Source organism: Lactuca sativa, chromosome 1 (assembly GCF_002870075.4).
Source record: "Lactuca sativa cultivar Salinas chromosome 1, Lsat_Salinas_v11, whole genome shotgun sequence".
In the NCBI taxonomy this organism is placed as follows: domain Eukaryota; kingdom Viridiplantae; phylum Streptophyta; class Magnoliopsida; order Asterales; family Asteraceae; genus Lactuca; species Lactuca sativa.
Window position 1 is genome coordinate 127,530,130 of NC_056623.2, and position 6,636 is coordinate 127,536,765.

Sequence of the window (6,636 nt, forward strand, 5' to 3'; positions counted from 1 at the left end):
GTTTTCGGTGCCGACCATTTCTCTATCGCTTTAATCTTGGAAGGATCCACATGAATACCCTCCTTGCTTACCACGTGACCGAGGAAAGTCACCTTCCGAATCCAGAATTCACACTTGGAGAATTTCGCATACAACTTCTCGGATCTAAGGGTTTCCAACACTAATCTCAAGTGTTGTTTGTGATCTTCTTCGCTTCTGGAGTAGACAAGGATGTCATCAATGAACACGATGATGAATTTTTCTAAAAAAGGACGACACACTCGGTTCATCAAGTCCATGAACACAGCCGGTGCATTGGTTAGACCGAAGGGCATCACTATGAACTCGTAGTATCCATACCGACTCCTGAAAGCTGTTTTGGAAACATCACTCTCCTGAACTCGTAGCTGATGGTACCCTGACCAAAGGTCTATCTTTGAGAAGTAGCTGGCTCCCTGAAGTTGATCGAAGAGTTCATCTATTCGCGGAAGGGGATATCAGTTCTTGACGGTCAACTTGTTCAGCTCACGGTAGTCGATACACATCCGGAAGGATCCGTCTTTCTTCTTTACAAATAAAACCGAGGTTCCCCAGGGTGAGGAACTCGGTCTGATGAACCCTTTGCTGAGTAACTCGTTGAGTTGGCTGGATAACTCCTGCATTTCTGCTGGAGCTAGGCGATATGGAGACTTGGCTATGGGGGTAGCTCTAGGAATTAGGTCAATGCAAAATTCGACCAGACGTTCAGGAGGAATTTCCAGGAGCTCTTCTGGAAAGACATCAGGAAAGTTACAGACTTCGGGGATGCTCGCGAGGTCTTTAATTTCCTATTTCTCATTGATTACATGGGCTAGGAATGCTTGGCATTCCTTTCGCAAGAGTTTCTGAGCTTTGATGCAGGAAATGATGCAAAGGTTGGAGCTGAGTTTATCGCCATAGATCATAAGAGTTTGACCCATAGGAAGATTTAGATGGATGGCTTTTTCGTAGCAAAGGATATCAACATGATTGGGACTCAACCAATCCATGCCAATGATAACATCAAAGCTCTTTATGGAGACTGGCATAAGATCGATGGGAAATGAATGATCGTTCAGGGTAAGGGTACAACCTATGAATATGTCGCTTTTTCTTTCTCACCGTTAGACATCTCGACGGTAAACGTTTCGGTTAACGGTTGGGGATTAGGTTTGAGATTATGTTTGAACGAATGACTAATAAAACTTCTTTCAGCACCCGAATCGAAAAGAATACTAGCATAAGAGTTGTCGAGAAGGTACGTACCCGAAACAACGGTGGGATCGACGACTGCCTCCTCCCGTCCCATGGCTAGGACTCTCCCGGTATTATCAGTTGTCGCCTTCTTGGGGCAGTTCCTCTTGAAATGCCCAATTTCTCCACAATTATAGCAGGCTTGACCAACACTTGCTCCAGAAGATTGATTTGCAGATTGGGCTGGTGCCTTGCAGAATCGGACCGTGTGCCCCTTTTTGCCACAATTGGTGCATGTTAGGTCACGGAAGGGGCCAGGGTTATGGTGGTATTTGCACTTTTCACACAGAGGAAGGTTACCAGCATACTTACTGGTAGGGGTTTGAGCTGTAGATCCCACAACAGAAGCGGCAGCAACAGGGGTAGTAGCAGCATGGACTGCTACTGTCTGCTGTTTCTTTGAAGATCCTTGAGAAGGTTGACCTTTCTTCTTCTTCCAAAACTTCCTCTTCTCGCCACTAGTCTTGGTCGGTTCAAGGGTGGTGGTTGTTTCCTCAACATCATCATTGTGGTCAATCAGGGTCTGGGCTAAACTTTTGGCACTGTCATAAGTATCCAGCCTCGCAGATAAGACGTTTCCTTTGGTCGGTTGGGTCAGCCCCCAAATAAATCTCTCTATTTTCTTACTCTCCGGGGTAACCATTCCCACACAGAGTAGTGCCAGGTCATCAAACCTCGAGGTGTATGCTGCAATATCGGAACCCTTCATCTTCAGGTTCCAGAGCTCGTGCTCTAACTTCTGTATTTTGCCCCGAGGGCAGTACTCCGCTAGAAGAAGTTCTTTCATGGTTTCCCATTCCATAGCATTGGCTACAGTTAGGGTTAGGGATTTGACTCGGCCATTCCACCAAGTCAGGGCTTTATCGATAAAGGTACAGGCTGCGAACTTCACTTTGTCAGGTTCCGAACAGGCACAGATTTCAAAGATAGATTCAATTTTCTTGAACCATTGGGTGAGGGAAATGACACCTCCAGTGCCATCAAAAGAAGTGGGTTTTGCGCTCATGAAATCTTTATAATAACCCTCTTTTCGGTGTCTCTGGCTATCGTCTAGGTTTTGGGTCTGGGGACCACCTCCTGAACTACCGGGGTTCATTTGTGACATGGCGGATGTCACTGCGGCAGTAATAGCTGTCTGTAGCGTTACAAGATCAATTTGAGGAGAAGGTGGTGGCGGAGGGTTGTTGGTCTTTGAGTTGGGTCTCTTTCTTGGAGGCATCTTGATCTAATAAGATCAGGAAAGAGAGGATGATAAGTCCTCCGAGTTGAATCAAGAGATATGACAGTTATATCTTCCGAATAAGCGATAAAGCAGGAAAGAGTTATCAAAGCAGATAATTTGTCGCTAGAGGAATGATCAGGGAACAACGCTTGAATGAGGATTTCTACAAAAAATTGGCTCGAGAAATACTCCCATAGTATTTCATGATTCGCTGTGACGACAGCTCGTTTTTTGGGGTATTATGGTAAGTTTTAGGCATGCTGAACACCACAGTCACTCCCAAGCACATGTTGGACGTGTCTCGAATGAATATAGTTGGCCAGGCTATATTGATCCTAGAGACGACTACATAACTTCCTAGGTTTAACCACATCATACAACACCCGTTTACTTATGCTTTGTTCTACTTGTAGTTACGGATCTCGACGGTTAGGTATACTTGTATACTTTTGAAAATACTTATACTTTGAAGTATACTTTTAGTTCAGAGCACTTAGGCCCCTTAGTGTTTATAGTTTTATACCATGTAAGGTTTGGTATACTTTATTCACTATAAACAAGGGCTCTGATACCAATCTGTCACACCCCGAAAACCAAGGCGGAAACATTTTCGGGGCAGACTCCACGTTGAGTATCAAATCCAATGTACATAGTAAGCAAAGTAAACAACCATTACATTAAATATTCGAATTTACATTTGTTCAAAAGTAAAGTTGTACAAGTGTGATACATATGTATATATATGAACGAATACAAGACGTGTCTTCGACGCACTCCGTCTTCGCCAAAAGGATCATCGGGTACCTATCTAATGCGGACCTGAGAATACAAGCACTTTGAAAATCAGCATAAAGCTGGTGAGTTCATAAGTGGTTTTGTTTTCTGAAATTGTACGAGTTTCCTTTTGGTTTCTGAAAATGTTACGACCTAAGAAAATCCCATATTTTCTTATATGTAAAGTTTGGTTGTCTGTTATGTTACACAGTTCTGGTTATGTTCAACTGTTATCCCAGGAAAATCCCATATTTTCCTAATGTGAAAGATGTCTACTGAAAACCTGGTTATCCTTGTAAAGTGTATGTTAGTTCACCAATCCAAAATGTAATGTAAAAGATGTACACTGAAAATGTATTAGTTTTAACAAGTATATAAAACTAATAACTACAAAGTAAACTAGTTACTGAAATCCATTATTACTAAAAAGTAAATCTCTTTTATCCAAATTGCGAGTTCCATAACCATACGATAGACTATTTATGGCAATAAGTAGTCCATCTCACTTTATGACTTTCGTCACCCTTGAACCTTTCGGTTCGGCTGTAGCTAGCAGCCAGGTGCGGGGTAGTCAGCCTCGTATAGATCTATACACTCAAGTCACGCTCCCTATCTAAGAGATTCTGGTTACGGGGGCGTTCCTCCACTCGCGTATCTCTGTGGAGTGTTTCCGAGGACGTGTCTCCAATCTATGGGAATAACAAATTTACTAGTAATAATACAGAAAGATCAAATGACTATCCTCCACTCGCGTATCTCTGTGGAGTATTACCGAGGACAAAACAATGTTCTAAGTTTCAGGTTCAAAGTTCAATGTTATGCTTTTAACTGTTATGATGTGAGAAAACCATTTCTGAAAATATAAAATACAACAATTTATAATGTTTTTCACAAATAATATGATAGCGTTTTCTGCAAGTTCAAAAGGTTATCTGTTACGATTGTCAGTGTTAAAAGCATATGTAATATGAAACACAACACATATAAAACAAGTTTTGAGTACAAGTACTCCTTGTACTTTGCTTGTATTCCCCCCTGAAAACAGTGAAAACATTGAAAATGGGTAAGGGTATGAACTCACCAGACGAGAAAACGTGTCGGTTTGGATGCTATGTGTCGGTTCGGGGCTTGATAACGCGCGACGTTCTTATGTAATATGAAATGGTATACAAATGTATCTAATTAGACTTTAAATCACTAATTAGATATGATTATACACTCCAATACGAGAAAACACTTCAATCAAGTGTTTGGATTGACCCGGGTGACATCTACGTACGTATAGGGCTTTGGAAAATGATTTTGCTCTTCAAGAGTAAACTCCTTAGGGTGTTTACGGCCTTAAGACCATGACCATATGAGTTCACGGCCGTGAACTCATGAATGTGGGGTATTATGGTGCTAAATGGTCAAATAACACTTGGGAAGGATTGCTACGATTTAATCTAAGGCACAGGAATGAGTTTTACCACCAAAGGGATCATCAAAGGGATTTTACGGCCCTAAACTAGGAGTTTATGGCCGTAAGCTCCTATATACCCATTCCTTTCGTAATTTGGTGGCCCTAGATCAATCACATGTGATTCAAACCAATTTTACAAGCCTTAGAATGAATTTAGGGCATCATTTGGCTAGTGTTTATGAGTTTACGGCCCAGGAACCCATTCTAGGGGAGTTTATGGCCGTGAACTCTCCTAGGGGTGTTTTTCATCAAGTTTAAGGCCCCTAAATCGATTGTGGTTGATTCTAGAATTTAATCCAAGGCTATTGGTGTGTTTAAGTGGCTTTTAAACACTCAAATATGAGTTTACTCTCCATGAAGATGAGTTTACGGCCCAAGCATGTTCTTGGGCAGTAAACTCATGTTTACTCCCCAAAAATTGGATTCAAGGTGTTCTAAGTCCATTCCATTAAGCCATTTAGCCATATCTAAGCTCCAAAGGTCGATTGGAAGGGTTTAAAGGCTCAAAAACCCATTATATGTGTGTTTACGGCCCAAGCATGTTCCAAGGCCGTAAACACATGAAAATGGTCCTAAATCATAGTTTGAACTCGGATTTGAAGGTCTAAGATGCTATACTAAGAGTTAGGGAAGTTACCTTGGTGATTTGGAGCTTAAATTTGATGTTTTTGGACCTTAAATTTGGTTTGAGGAGAGAGGTTAGAGAGAGAGTAGTGAGAGAGAGTAAAAGCTTCAAATGGAAGCTTAAACCACTTTAAATATGTTCCAGGTTTGGGACACGATTGAATTTTACCCGATACCGACGTTATACGATGCTTTTGGTCGCACCCGATTAAGTTACCGTAACCCGATATGGTCGATTCTAAAATGTTTCCGATTACTAATATGGAGTGTTAATATGAGTTCTAAACATGTTTAGACATCCATTAAGTCATAATAGAAATCCCATAATTAGGACTAAATTTAACAACGTAACGGAAACGAAATTGAAATCGACGAATATATTAACGAAAAGGGTTACAATTGATGAAACGAACTTCGGGTTCTCACAGATAAATTTAATAGTAAAAAAGAATTAAAGGAGGCAATTGATCTGCATGCACTAGAATCAAGAAGGAATCTTTTATTTAAAAAAAATGACAATGTAAGGCTTAGGGCACCATGTAAAGGAGTTGTACCTGTCACCAATAAAGGCCAAGTGGGTAGTCAAGCTACCACTTCAAAAAGAAAGGGTAAAGAATTAAAGACACAAAAAGTAACATGTGGTTGGTACATTCATGCGTCTAGGTCAAATCCTGAATCCGAATGGTTTATAAGGACCTTAAACCAAACTCACACATGTTTGCAAACAAGGAAACTCAAGGCTTGTACTGCTTCTTTAATCAGCAAGAAAATCTTTGATCGAGTTGAGGCGAATCCAGATATACCTTTGAGAGCCATACAAGATCACTTCCAAAAGACCTACCGAGTGGGTGTTACTATGGACAAGGTGTTCAGGGCAAAGGATAAGGCAAGAAAGCATATAACTGGGGACTACACAAAGCAGTATGAACTTTTAAGGGACTATGTTCTCGAACTTCAAGCCACCAACCCAGACACCATAGTGAAAATAGATGTATGTTCTGAGCCTAACCCTGATTCCCCAACCAGGCAGTTTAGAAGAATTTATGTGTTTGGGTCCACTGAAAAAAGGGTTCAAACCTCAAGGCATGCCTTAGGGACTTATTAGGTTTTGATGGTGCCTTCATGAAAGGACCATTCCCCGGGCAGGTCTTTTCAGCAGTTGGTCTTGATTCCAATAATGGAATTTACCCATTAGCATATGGGATTATTGAGTCTAAAAACACAGAAAGCTGGAAATGGTTTTTAGATAACCTTGGGGATGACTTGGACCTTGGAAGAAACACAAATTTTACTTTCATAAGTG